Below are 13847 nucleotides of genomic sequence, written 5' to 3'. Positions count from 1 at the left end.
ACATCTTCCCTGCCAAGCTGCCCTCCTTTGTTGACACATCTAGTGCCTTGATGGTGTGCCAATCCAACTGGATTTTCCTGAGTCATTCACGTCCCAGCAATGATGGTCCTCTATTTTTCAGTACATAGAGGTTCAGTTGCTGTGTTTTATCACTGTAGGTCATTGTCACTTTAATTTTGCCTTCAGGACGTACTTTCTGTCCTGTGTAAGTTTTTTGTAGAAGTTTCGATCATTTCAGAGGTATGTGCGAAAACAGTAGTTTGTAGTCATGTACAGAGATCACTGTTAAAGCTGAGCCTGTGTCCAACTGCATTTTCAGTCTCACACCTGTCACTTGTGGAGTGATCCATATTACTCTTCCATCATCTGTCTCTTTCACAGCGTGAAGTTGCAGACAAGACAATTCACTTTCATCGGATTCGTTTTCAGCAGAACTGCCGTCTTTCATTTTGTGTACCTTGTATTTTAGAAACATAGAAACATAGAAAATAGGTGCAGGAGTAGGCCAATCAGCCCTTCGAGCCTGCACTGACATTCAGTATGATCATGGCTGATCATCCAACTCAGAATCCTATACCTGCCTTCTCTCCATACCCGCTGATCCCTTTAGCCACAAGGGCCATATCTAACTCCCTCTTAAATATAACCAATGAACTTGCCTGAACTGTTTCATGTGGCAGAGAATCCCACAGATTCACCACTCTCTGTGTGAAGAAGTTTTTCCTCATCTCGGTCCTAAGAGGCTTCCCCTTTATCCTCAAACTGTGACCCCTCGTTCCGGACTTCCCCAACATCGGGAACCATCTTCCTACATCTAGCCTGTCCAATCCCTTTAGAGTTTTATATGTTTCAATAAGATCCCCCCCCAATCTTCTAAATTCCAGAGAGTATAAGCCTAGTCGATCCATTCTTTCATCATATGAAAGTCATGCCATCCCAGGAATCAATCTGGTGAACCTTCTTTGTACTCCGTCTATGGCAAGGATGTCTTTCCTCAGATTAGGGGACCAAAACTGCACACAATACTCCAGGTGTGGTCTCACCAAGGCCTTGTACAACTGCAGTAGTACCTCCCTGCTCCTGTACTCGAATCCTCTTGCTATGAATGCCAGCATACCATTCGCCTTTTTTACCGCCTGCTGTACCTGCATGCCCACTTTCAATGACTGGTGTACAATGACACCCAGGTCTCGTTGCACCTCCCCTTTTCCTAATCGGCCACCATTCAGATAATCTGTTTTCCTGTTCTTGCCACCAAAGTGGATAACCTCACATTTATCCACATTAAATTGCATCTGTCATAAATTTGCCCACTCACCTAAACTATCCAAGTCACCCTGCATCCTGTTAGCATCCTCCTCACAGCTAACACTGCCGCCCAGCTTCATGTCATCTGCAAACTTAGAGATGCTGCATTTCATTCCCTCGTCTAAGTCATCAATATATATTGTAAACAACTGGGGTCCCAGCACTGAGCCTTGCGGTACCCCACTAATCACCGCCTGCCATTCTGAAAAGGTCCCGTTTATTCCCACTCTTTGCTTCCTGTCTGCTAACCAATTCTCCATCCACATCAATACCTTACCCCCAATACCGTGTGCTTTAAGTTTGCACACTAATCTCCTGTGTGGGACCTTGGGATTTTCCATTCTGGGGTTTCTTGTTTCTCTGTATTTTGACCTTTTTCTGCTGTTTACTAGCTTTGCATACTCTGCCAGTGTGGCCCTGTTTGCCACAGTTTCTGCATTCTTTATCTTTAAACCAATAGCCATCGGGGTCATGTGACATTTTCCCACAACGGTAACATTTCTTCCCTTCATTTCTGCTCAGTGACATTTTATTCGTAGCATATTCCAGAGATTTTTGTTGTATCTCGGAAGCACTTTGTGCGGCTTTTTCGGTTGATATTGCAATGTTCAGCGCCTTCTCTAATATAAAGTCCCTTTCACACGGGACCTTCTTCTCTGTGGTTTCACAGTGCATGCCACACACTAACCTATCCCTCAATGCGTCTGATAGACCAGCTCCAAATTGACAATGTTCTGAGAATTTGCACAATTCAGCACAATATTCAGAAATGCTTTCATTTTTGCTCTGATTCCGATTGTGAAATTTAAATCTTTCAGCAATGACCAGCGGTTTGGGGTTTAAACACTGTTGGAGAGTGTCTACTATTTGCTTGACCGTTTTGTCAGCTTGCTTTTCAGGGGTTAACAAACTCCATAGCAGCCCGTATGATTTTGCTCCCATAATACTGAGTAAGACGCTGGCTTTCTTTTCATCATTAACATCGTTTGCATCACAATATAACTCCACTCTTTCAATGTAAATTGCCCAGTCTTCAATGCTACTATCAAATGCTGTAAAGGTTCCAATCATTGTCATCTTTGTTATGTTAATTTAGCCCTGTTCTTCCTTTTTTTTGACTCACATGACCTTTTTGCTAGTGCCAAGAGCGCACTCCGTCTAGATGTGTGTGTCGTTCCTTTTTATCTCCCTTCTGGGGCAGTCAGACCCTCAGCCCCTGGGGTGAGTGCCTGCTGTGGTCTTGCCTAGATGTGCTGTGGCTCCGACTGTGTCTCTGGGTCTCCTGACGTTCCTGACCCCGGCTGTGCTTCCGCTTCCTTTCGGACTCGCAGCCTCCTTCTCCCGCTCCTTGTCTCGTTCTATGCGCTCTTCTTCCCAGCGTTGTTATCAATTAAAACGCAGCGTTCCGATACGATGTAGGTTCATTAACCTCGTCGCCAATTTGTTGTGTATGTGGCTGGGTTACACAACAAAACTATAAACAAAATTGCTGAAGACGGGAGCTAAGTTAACAGGGTTCTTTACTGACTGAAACTGAACTGAACACACACGTACAGATCAATACGCACCTAATAACGCATGCTGAATACGTGCCTCATAGTGCATGCAATGACGTGTCCCTACAGCATAAAGTAGTCCCATATTATACAATAGCTATACAGTACAGATAGGAAGGAGAAATCAGATAGGAAAGTATAGAAGACCATGGAACAAAGGGAATGGGGGGAGTTGTTGGGCAGATAAGAAGATAAGGTGATAGAAGGAAACAATAATGAGAAATGTTGAAGCAGCGGGGGGGTGGATAATTACTATAAGTTCAAAAATTTGATGCTCATGCTATCAGGTTGTTTATCTTTGCTTTTCAGTCTGATGAAGGGCCTTGGCCTGAAACATCAACTGTTTAGTCTTTTGCATAGATGCTGCCTGGCCTGCCCCATTCCTCTAGCATTTTGTGTGCGCAGCTTTAGATTTCCAGCATTTGCAGATTTTCTCTTGTTTGTGATGAAATGGTGGATTTGGTACAAGATAAATGTTCGAGGATGCCAGTGACTTTAATTGATAAATTGAAATTAGCACTGAATGATGTGGGCAGACGAGTGGGCTGACTGCCGTAGCAATATTAATTATTGAATCAGTTCGTTGGTGTCAATGTCAAATAAGGATAGATCACTTTAGATTCTTAAACAGAGCATTTTCTACTGCTGGTAAAAGAAATTCTTGCATGCCCAGATTGTGCAATTGCATTTATTGTTCTGGATATTTGGAATGATTTTTGGCACATGTTTAGATGAACATTTGTTAAATTTAATTACCTTCCCTATGCATTTTGGGCAGTACTGCTGGAAGCATATGCCATTTGGAATAAGTTCTACACTAGAATTTTTCCCCAAAAAAATGCATGAGATGCTGATAAGAGATTTCAACTGAGGATTTAGTGAATACCATTTTTTGAGAAAAGCCAGAAGAAGCATTTCAAGAGTAGGATGAAGACTGAGCTACATGTGTTAAAAGAAACAAAGAGCATAGGGCAGTGACGAAAAAGAGGAAGGTGTCTCAGTGGCACAGCTAACAGAATAGCACTCCAGCGAGCAGTCATCAATCTGGCCTCTGGTGCTACCTGTGTGGAATTTGCACATTTGCTCTGGTTTTCCTCTGGATCCCAAAAATATGTGGATTGTTAAATTAATTGTTCATAGATTGCCCATAGTGTGTAGGTGTGTGGTTCTATCTGGGAGTGAGGATTAGGGATGATGAAGGGAATGTGGGAAGAATAAAGTAGTAGTATTGTAAAAAATAGGAACTTGACATGGACGCAATGGACTAAAAGACCTGTTTTTGTGCTCTGTCTTGACTGTAAAATGAAATTGTGGAGGCAAGAAGTTTTTTTTCACATCAACCTTGTGCATTCCAACCAAGCTTAAAGTAGTTTTGGAGGTGCCCACACTGTCAGATGATGCTGAATCTGCTTTCACTCATTTGGTATCCTCATCCATAAGACCATAAGAGAAAGGAGCAGAAGTCAGCCATTCGGCCTGAGTGTGCCCCGCCATTTTATCATGAGCTGATCCATTCTTCCATTTAGTCCCACTCCCCCGCCTTCTCACCGTAACCTTTGATGCCCTGGCTACTCAGATACCTATCAATCTCTGCCTTAAATACACCCCATGACTTGATCTCCGCCACCGCCCGTGGCAAAAAATTCCACAGATTCACCACCCTCTGGCTAAAAAAATTTCTTCGCATCTCTGTTCTGAATGAGCGCCCTTCAATCCTTAAGTCTTGCCCTCTCGTAATAGACTCCCCCATCATGGGAAACAACTTTGCCACATCCATTCTGTCCATGCCTTTCAACATTCAAAATGCTTCTATGAGGCCCCCCCCTCATTCTTCTAAACTCCAAGGAGTACAGTCCAAGAGCGGTCAAACCTTCCTCATATGTTAACCCTCCAGTTTCTTCCTTATCTATCAGACGTGGTGAAACTGCTCAGTGATTTAATGGAAAGATATAGAGTGGTCCTGGGGAGAATTTCAAAGAGTGGTACTATGATCGTACACTTACCCTGGAAGAAATTGACCACTATGAAATACTTCTAGTTGAAGATGCACATTGGGAACAAGTTAATCATGCAAATGTAGATAATATAGTTCGGAGGCGTCTGAGTTGTTGCTCAGTTTAGAAAACTTATTATCAAATCGGAGGAGTCTGATTGTCTCATCATTACTTTGATTTTCAAAATAAAGTAATTGTGCAAGGAAATCCAATATCCAAAGGAATCCAGCTGAATTCAATATAAAGCTAACATCAACTACTCCTTCCACAAAAATGGCATCAAATATTGTATTTGCAGGATCTGAGACAGTCTGTATTGCCCTAAGGTGATATCTGACCTTGTACAGTACACTCAAGTTGTGGTATTTGTTTGGCACATTAAAATTCAATTTAAGGCAACATTGTGGCAATGCTGTGATGTAAGGCCAAAGCTGTTTTTTTGTGAATTATGTGGCCGTCCTGTACTTGAGCATGATAATTACATTAGCTTCACTGAACTAGTATACTTATTTCAATTACAACTAATAGAGCTTTTAAAGAACTTCAAATAATGACAATTAACATGTGCATCTAATTCTGGGAAATGTCAGAGAAATTTGCATATATCATAATTGGAAGAGTTCTACTTGTTCTAATTGGTGCTGTTACACATAGAAATTATCAGTAGTATGTTTTAATCCAGATAAAAATGATTCTCTATTTCATACTGGATGCAAAAACTGAACTATGCAATCTATTTTCTGCCTGTAATAACTGATGAGGCACATTTTTTGTCTTGTGAATCTCAGGTTTAGAAAGGTTCTTCTTTTAAGCAGTCTTGTTTGGTTGTGCTGAAAACTCTTGTAGAATGGGCTGTTTCGGGTTTCTGTCAGATCTGATGCTGAGCCATGTGGATTATGTGGTCCGATTTCAGCTCAAAACGTTCTCATCAATCTGCAGCCATTGCTTCTTTCTCTCTGAAGCTGGCAGCTTTATTTCTGTTTTTAAAAGTACTTCAGGTTTCAGAGCTGTACTCGAGCTTCCCAAAACATCCTGATTATTAAATAGCCCTTCATATAGCCTCATTTTGGTCAAGCTGATGGCTCCTTTGGGCTTTAATTCCATTATTTTAATTTTATTTTTAAAAAAGAAGTTCAAGATACTTCACAATTGCTTGCTATAACAACAGAATAATTACTTGAGAGGGTAACTGCTAAGAAATTTGTCCCTGGTGTTCAGCGTTGAACAATAACAGCAGCTTGTTAGATTCTGTTTCAGAAATTCTGTTCCACTGGTATCAACAGTAAACACTGAAGATATAATACAACATTGTTAACACTACTTCATTGTGTCTTTAGCATTACCAATGGCAAGTCAAGTCCTCAAAATTATTTCCCTGTTTCTGCTTGAGTCAACTCCTCAAAATTGGATCTGCCCCAGCACTATAACTCCGGGAAGTGTTATGGACCCTAGTAAGATTGCACTGGCAAGTCCAGTGAATTAATGCTGCTGGAGCACAACCAGCTGCTCGGAATTGCCTTCCCATTGTGGGTGTGCTGTTGTGTTCACTTGTTTAATTTGATTCTTTGATGCTTAAAACTAATGGGCTCCTGGACCACTGCAGTGATGCCAGGCTTCATGGCTGTGAACCCACTTTCGTGAACTTTAGCTCTGAATGTGAATTTGCTTGCTTTGTATTGTTTGCATGATTTGTTCTTTTCTTTTGCACTTTGGCTGTTTGAGCACTGGCATGTCTATTCTGAGATGGATACACAGATCAACAACCTGTGCTAAAAGAGTGCTTATGGTATGACAATGGTCAATCACATGGTGAGGTGTCCATTATCCACTCAGACAGCTTCATGAGCACTGTAAACATTGTGAATTTTCCACAGACAGGAATAAATAGGCACATTATAGCTTTCTGTATTGAATATTGAATTGAGTCGTTATAGATACTTATCCATTCCACCCTTGCACGTCCAGCATCACAGATATTGCTTCTGTCTCTTTGTGGTAATTTCAGTTTTTCTTCATCCTCTCCTATTTACACTGTCCCTGACTATTACTCACCAGTCTTTACCAGTCTTTTTTCACTGGTTCCATCAACAGTTTTACTGTTCCTCTTCTCTGCAACTTGAAATGTTTAATCTCTAACTGTTCCCAATCCATTTCTTCGGCCTGAAAAATTGCATCTCCCAGTACAAATGCTGCATAACTGTTGAATAATACTGGCATTTTCTGTTTTCTATTCAGCCATCAGTTCTGCTTGAGAATTGAGAGGATGACTGAATGGTGTGGATAAAATGTCCTTAAGAACTTCAGTTCTTGTTTCAGTCGAAGCAAGCAGCTGAGAAGAAGAGTGGAAGAAATCGGGTAGAAAAAGTCGTTTTTTTTTAAACACTGCTCGGGGAGAAGGGTCTGCACTGCGCGGGCGCGTGACGTAGTGCGCCAAGGTTTAAAAACAGACCGCCATATACAGCAGCCATCGTCGGAGTGGACTGAGTCAGAGTGGGACAGCTTTGGCTCAAACAGGCTTCAGCGAGAACAGGCAGAGGCCAGGGTAGGTTCCGGTAAGTTTTTTGTTCAGATTGTTTAGAGTAGAGAGAATGCCAGGCAGGATGTTGGAATGCTCCTCTTGCAGGATGTGGGAAGTCAGGAAGCCCTCCGGTGTCCCTGACAATGACACCTGCAAGAAGTGCATCCAGCTGCAGCTCCTGACAAACTGCGTTAGGGAACTGGAGCAGGAGCTGGATGACCTGCAGATCATTCGGGAGAATGAGGAGATTATAGATCGTAGCTACAGGGAGGTAGTTACGCCAAAGGAGCAGAGGACAGGAAATTGGGTCACTGTCAGGTGAAGGAAGAGGAAAGGGCAGGCAGAGCAGGGTTCCCCTGTGGCTATTCCCCTCAACAACAAGTATACCGCTTTGGATACTGTTGTGGGGGATGACTTACCTGGGACTAACTGCAGTAGCTGGATCTCTGGCACTGTGTCTGGCTCTGCAGTGCAGAAGGGAGGGTGGAAAAAGAGGAGAGCAGTAGTGATAGGGGACTCGATAGTTAGAGGTGCAGATAGGAGGTTCTGTGGTCGTGACAGAGAATCCAGGGTGGTTTGTTGCCTCCCGGGTGCCAGCGTCAAGGATCTCTCCGATCGATTGCATGACATTCTGAAGTGGGAGGGTGACCAGCCAGATGTTGTGGTGCACATTGGTACCAATGACATAGCAAGGAAGAGTGAGGAGGTCCTGGAGAGTGAGTATAGAGAGCTTGGTAGGAAGTGGAAAAACAGGACCTCAAGGGTGGTAATCTCAGGATTGCTAGCTGTGCTACGTGCCAGTGAGGGTAAAAATAGGATGCTCTGGAGGATGAACAGGTGGCTGAGGAACTGGTGTAGGGGGCAGGGTTTCAGATTTCAGGATCATTGGGACCTCTTCTGGGGCAGGTGGGACCTGCACAAGAGAGACGGGTTACACTTGAACTACGGGGGGACCAATATCCTTTCAGGGAGGTTTGTTAGTGCTAGTGGGGAGGCTGTAAACTAGATTTGCAGGGGGATGGGAACCAGAGTGCCAGAGCTGACAGTGTGGCTGGGGTGAAAATAAAGTTCAAGCAAATCCGCTAATAGAAAGGTTGTGAGTGTTGGTAAAAATCTTCTGAGGTGTATATATTTCAATGCTAGGAGTATTGCGGGGAAGGCAGATGAGTTGAGGGCGTGGATTACACGTGGAATTATGACGTTATAGCAATTAGTGAAACTTGGCTACAGGAGGGGCAGAACTGTCAGCTTAATATTCCAGGGTTCCGATGTTTCAGATGTGATCGAGGCAGAGGAATGAAAGATGGGGGAGTAACATTGCTTGTTACGGAAAATATTACAGCAGTGCTCAGGCAGGACAGATTGGAGGGCTTGTCTACTGAGTCCTTATGGGTGGAGCTGAGAAACAGGAAAGGTATGGCCACATTAGTGGGATTGTATTACAGACCACCCAATAGTCAACGAGACTTGGAAGAGCAAATCTGCAGAGAGATAGCAGGCAACTGCAGGAAACATAAAGTTGTGGTGGTAGGGGATTTTAATTTTCCATACATTGATTGGGACTCCCATACTGTTAGGGGTATAGATGGTTTAGAGTTTGTAAAATGTGTTCAGGAAAGTATTCTAAATCAATATATAGTGGGACCAACTAGAGGGGATGCAATATTGGATCTCCTGTTAGGAAACGAGTTAGGACAAGTGACGGAAGTCTGTGTAGGGGAGCACTTTGGTTCCAGTAATCATAACACCATTAGTTTCAATTTGATCATGGACAAGGATAGATCTGGTCCCCGGGTTGTGGTTCTGAACTGGAAGAAGGCCAAATTTGAAGAAATGAGAAAGGATCTAAAAAGCGTGGATTGGGACAGGTTGTTCTCTGGCAAAGATGTGATTGGTAGGTGGGAAGCCTGCAAAGGGGAAATTTTGAGAGTGCAGAGTTTGTATGTTCCTGTCAGGATTAAATGCAAATTGAATAGGAATAAGGAACCTTGGTTCTCAAGGGATATTGCAACTCTGATAAAGAAGAAGAGGGAGTTGTATGAAATGTATAGGAAACAGGGAGTAAATCAGGTGCTTGAGGAGTATAAGAAGTGTAAGAAAATACTTAAGAAAGTAATCAGGAGGGCTAAAAGAAGACATGAAGTTATCTTGGCAGTCAAAGTGAAGGATAATCCAAAGAGCTTTTACAGGTATATTAAGAGCAAAAGGATTGTAAAGGATAAAATTGGTCCTCTTGAAGATCAGAGTGGTCAGCTATGTGCGGAACCAAAGGAAATGGGGGAGATCTTAAATAGGTTTTTTGCGTCTGTATTTACTAAGGAAACTGGCATGAAGTCTATGGAATTGAGGGAATCAAGTAGTGAGATCATGGAAACTGTACAGATTGAAAAGGAGGAGGTCCTTGCTGTCTTGAGGAAAATTAAAGTGGATAAATCCCCGGGACCTGACGGAGTGTTCTCTCGGACCTTGAAGGAGACTAGTGTTGAAATTGCGGGGGTCCTGGCAGAAATATTTAAAATGTCACTGTCTACGGGTGAGGTGCTGGAGGATTGGAGAGTGGCTCATGTTGTTCCGTTGTTTAAAAAAGGATCGAAAAGTAATCTGGGAAATTATAGGCCGGTGAGTTTAACGTCGGTAGTAGGTAAATTATTGGAGGGAGTACTAAGAGACAGAATCTACAAGCATTTGGATAGACAGGGACTTATTAGGGAGAGTCAACATGGCTTTGTGCATGGTAGGTCATGTTTGACCAACCTATTGGAGTTTTTCGGGGAGGTTACCAGGAAAGTGGATGAAGGAAGGCAGTGGATATTGTCTACATGGATTTCAGTAAGGCCTTTGACAAGGTCCCGCATGGGAGGTTAGTTAGGAAAATTCGGTCTCTAGGTATACATGGAGAGGTGGTAAATTGGATTAGACATTGGCTCAATGGTAGAAGCCAAAGAGTGGTGGTAGAGAATTGCTTCTCTGAGTGGAGGCCTGTGACTAGTGGTATGCCACAGGGATCAGTGCTAGGTCCATTGTTATTTGTCATCTATATCAATGATCTGGATGATAATGTGGTAAATTGGATCAGCAAATTTGCTGATGATACAAAGATTGGAGGTGTAGTAGGCAGTGAGGAAGATTTTCAGAGCCTGCAGAGGGACTTGGACCAGCTGGAAAAATGGGCTGAATAATGGCAGATGGAGTTTAATAGTGTGAGGTATTGCACGTTGGAAGGACAAACCAAGGTAGAACATACAGGGTTAATGGTAAGGCAAGGAGGAGTGCAGTGGAACAGAGGGATCTGGGAATACAGATACAAAATTCCCTAAAAGTGGCATCACAGGTAGATAGGGTCGTAAAGAGAGCTTTTGGTACATTGGCCTCTATTAATCAAAGTATTGAGTATAAGAGCTGGAATGTTATGATGAGGTTGTATAAGGCATTGGTGAGGCCGAATCTGGAGTATTGTGTTCAGTTTTGGTCACCAAATTACAGGAAGGATATAAATAAGGTTGAAAGAGTGCAGAGAAGGTTTACAAGGATGTTGCCAGGACTTGAGAAACTCAGTTACAGGGAAAGGTTGAATAAGTTAGGACTTTATTGCCTGGAGCGTAGAAGAATGAGGGGAGATTTGATAGAGGTATATAAAATTATGATGGGTATAGATAGAGTGAATGCAAGCAGGCTTTTTCCACTGAGGCAAGGGGAGAAAAAAAAAGAGGACATGGGTTAAGGGTGAGGGGGGAAAAGTTTAAAGGGAACATTAGTGGGGGTTTCTTCACACAGAGAGTGGTGGGTGTATGGAATGAGCTGCCAGATGAGGTGGTAAATGCGGGTTCTTTTTTAACATTTAAGAATAAATTGGACAGATACATGGATGGGAGGTGTATGGAGGGATATGGTCCATGTGCAGGTCAGTGGGACTAGGCAGTAAATGGTTCGGCACAGCCAAGAAGGGCCAAGAGGCCTGTTTCTGTGCTGTGGTTTCTATGGTTTCTATCTAGGACATCATTCTATTAGTGCTCTTTGTGCTTTGAAAACAATTAAGGAGAGGGACCAGCTCTGTAATTTAAATTAAATTTGAGGGAAAAAGAAGCTTTATTGAAAATGTTATGCAGATCGTTGATAACACTTTGTGCTAACTCCAGAGGCAAAACATTGTTTCTGCCTAGTGCTGCATCCGAATAATTTTAAGATTAAACTTTGACACATAATTTTTTGGAGCTGCTTATGTTCATGCCTTTATGCGTAAAACATAGCAATTACTGTATATGTTGTTCATGTTCTAACTTATTGGTTGTCATCATAACTATCTCATTACATTTTTTATTGTGAAATTTCTTAGTTTCACTTTGAGACATGGGGCTGTAGCTCGTCCCAGTGTTGTTTGTGACAAAAAATTCACAAGTATATGTACCAGAGAGGATACAGGAATAACCTTGATGCATTGTAAATAGAAGCTAATGATTGGTGAATATAAAGTCAAAGTAAAACTTATTATCAGAGTGTGTACATGTCACTGCATACAACTCTGAGATTCTTTTTCTGTGTGTCATACTTATCAAATCTATAGAATGGTAACTATAAACATCAGGAACTGTTAACTGCAAACAAACTGTGCAAATGCAGATATAAATAGCAATAAATAACAAGCATGAAATAACAATATAACAGTCCTTAAATGAGTGTAGTTATCCCCTTTCATTCAAGAGTCTGATGGTTGAGGGGTAATAATGTTCTTGATGGTGGTGCGAGTCCTGAGGCACCTGTGCCTTCTACCAGATGGCAGCAGCGGGGAAAGAGCATAGCCGGGGTGGTGAGGATGTATGATAACAGATGCTGCTTTTCTACGGCAACGTTTCATGTAGATGTGCTCAATGGCTGGGAGGGTTTTACCCATTATGTACTGGGTTGAATCCACTACCTTTTGTAGGATTTTCCACTCAAAGGCGTTGGTGTTCCCATACCAGGTCGTAATGCTGCCCGTCAGAACATTTTCCACCACACATCTATAGAAGTTTGCCAAGGATTTTGATGACATGCCCAATCTCCACAGACTCTTGAGGAAGTAGAGGAGCTGTCATGCTTTCTTTGGACAGGTCCTCTGAGAGGTGACACCCAGGAATTTAAAGATACTGACCCTCTCCACCTCTGTTCCTCCAATGATTACTGGCTGATGGACCTCTGACTTCCCTCTCTTGAAATTTATGATCAGTTCCTTGGTCTTATTGACATTGAGTGAGAGGTTGTTGGTATCACACCACTCAGCCAAATTTTCAATCTCCCTGATTGCATTGTGTTTCCTCTATATATATTTATGAATAAACTATATTCTCAAAATAATAAAATAATTATATATGACAAGAAAAAGGAAAAAATCCAGACCATAGTCATCATTTAGATACAATTTTGCTGTCCAAATTGGAACTGCAGAACAAATATGTGCGATTGCAAGTATATTAGAAGGTAGAACACTCAGACAGTAAGTTGATCAACGTGGCAACTTTATTTTCTGTTCTTAAGGCTTGGCAAGTTACAATCATAGATTAACCATTCATCGAATGCCTGCCAGATTACTGAGGGACATCAAATTGATGAATGGTGACAGGACAAAGTAGAAATTTCACTGTCAGTCCTTGCTTTATGTAGATTTTGATTTTCTCTAATTGGATATCCAGCGCTCATGGCCTTTGCTGTATTTGGTATATAGAAAATAGCAATTAAGCTGATATTTTGTTGTTATTGCAGTGAATCTCACTGACTAATTAGTTCACTTTTTGTTGCAGTAATATGTTTTCAAATGAAGAATGACATAGTTTTGGCAGCAAGTTCAGTTTATAAGGTATGATGCAATATTACTTCTGTGAACACAGGCAATTAGTATTTGCCATTATTCACCATATTTTAGCAGTAGTGGGAGGCACTGCCTCATAGGAAGGTTATACAAGCAATATATTGCTTTTTGGAGCTGAAAAATGTCAGCACTTAGTTCCTGCATTGCCTTTGGCTGCCTTTATTCATCTTGCAACTTGTGCTTTATAAATAAATCAAGTCCATTTACATGCAGCTAGATTATTTTAGGAAGAGCCATTTCTTTGTACCATTTTTCTTCCGTTCTCTTTAAACCAGAGGGATGATTTTGCTTGAATCCTCATTTGTCATAACTTTGAATTTTTAGGTGAGTACTGAAGTTAAGGAGCTGGATAAATTTTATTGTAATTCCTTTTTTTTCTCCAAAGTGAAACCATACTCCCTTGCTACCACACCTTCCTTTACCCAGTTTGTGGCCTGCCAGCTTTCAGTACATTCAAGCAATAGCACGTCTCAGTTTGGTAACCTAAGCATAAAAAAATTCAGGTCATTGCAAATAGAGTCCATGCTTCTTGCCAGGCAAGTACAGGAAAATGGCACCAACAGGATGTATTTGTAGCAGCATGGAATCTCTCTAGATATATCTCCAATGGCAGGCTTCATTGAGAATCA

General features: G+C 41.9%; 1 protein-coding gene across 2 annotated transcripts in view; it reads left to right on the top strand.

The window, feature by feature from the left end:
• fam135b (family with sequence similarity 135 member B) overlaps positions 1-13847 on the top strand; it is a 386005-nt gene that overhangs the window by 229535 nt on the left and 142623 nt on the right. Inside the window, exon 1 of one of the 2 annotated variants that reach the window (XM_063058318.1) lies at positions 7343-7410. The exons of the other annotated variant lie outside the window; for it this stretch is intronic. The gene's annotated coding sequence lies outside the window, so the exon portion shown is untranslated. Of the gene's footprint in view, positions 1-7342; positions 7411-13847 lie in introns of those variants that run through there. 2 annotated transcript variants of the gene reach the window in all.

Source organism: Mobula hypostoma, chromosome 1, assembly GCF_963921235.1.
Source record: "Mobula hypostoma chromosome 1, sMobHyp1.1, whole genome shotgun sequence".
In the NCBI taxonomy this organism is placed as follows: Eukaryota; Metazoa; Chordata; class Chondrichthyes; order Myliobatiformes; family Myliobatidae; genus Mobula; species Mobula hypostoma.
The sequence above is the reverse complement of the archived record's forward strand: the minus strand, read 5'-3'. Positions and strand labels throughout refer to the sequence as shown.